The sequence below is a fragment of the Lipotes vexillifer genome, unplaced genomic scaffold (assembly GCF_000442215.2).
Source record: "Lipotes vexillifer unplaced genomic scaffold, Lipotes_vexillifer_v1.1 scaffold875, whole genome shotgun sequence".
NCBI classification, from domain to species: Eukaryota; Metazoa; Chordata; class Mammalia; order Artiodactyla; family Lipotidae; genus Lipotes; species Lipotes vexillifer.
In genome coordinates, this window is record NW_006792177.1 from 592,506 (window position 1) to 593,569 (window position 1,064).

Consider the following 1,064-nt stretch of genomic DNA (forward strand, 5'->3'; position numbering starts at 1 on the left):
TGCTATGCGGCTGCTTCCCACTAGCTATCTACCTTATGTTTGGTAGTGTATATATGTCCATGCCTCTCTCTCGCTTTGTCACAGCTTACCCTTCCCCCTCCCCATATCCTCAAGTCCATTCTCTAGTAGGTCTGTGTCTTTATTCCTGTCTCACCCCTAGGTTCTTCATGACTTTTTTTCCCTTAAATTCCATTTATATGTGTTAGCATACGGTATTTGTCTTTCTCTTTCTGACTTACTTCACTCTGTAGGACAGACTCTAGGTCCATCCACCTCACTACAAATAGCTCAATTTCATTTCTGTTTATGGCTGAGTAATATTCCATTGTATATATGTGCCACATCTTCTTTATCCATTCATCCGATGATGGACACTTGTTTCCATCTCTGGGCTATTGTAAATAGAGCTGCAATGAACATTTTGGTACTTTTTGTCGGCATCCCTTTCCCAAAGTCCTCAGTGGCTCCCTACTGGAGGGGGAAGCAGGGAGCGTGAGGATCAGAACTGAATCCCCGGGCCTGACATTGACACTCACGGTCCAGCTCCATCGTTACCATTTCAGCCTTGTTCCCCCAGTGCTTCCACTGCAGCCAAGCCACAATCCTCTCCACTCCCGCCTCACACTGCCATACCTTTGCCTGTGCTGCTGCTTCTCCTGGAATGTCTTCCCCCTGCCCCCATTCCACCTAGCCAAACCCACTGAGCTCGTCTTCCAGGAATTCTCCCTGTCACCCCCATCCACGTGGCCTGTCCCGCCTCTGAGCTCTGGATCAGACTGTGCTGTCCCGTTCTGTGCTTTCATAGTAATCATCTTGTTCATCTGTCTCAGGCTACAAATTAGACCCTAAGTTCCTTGAGGGTAAGGCCTAGTTATTAGATCTACAGTGACTATTTTCAAAATGAAAACTAGAACCTGTGCTCTGACCAGGATATGTTTCTGCTTGGTTATACATTTGTATGAACAGTCTTCAAAAGTCTAAACCATGGGTATCCAATATGGACCATATACTTGGAAACTCTCTAACAGCACCCTTCACAGATCTGAGCCACTTTGCCCCTTCCT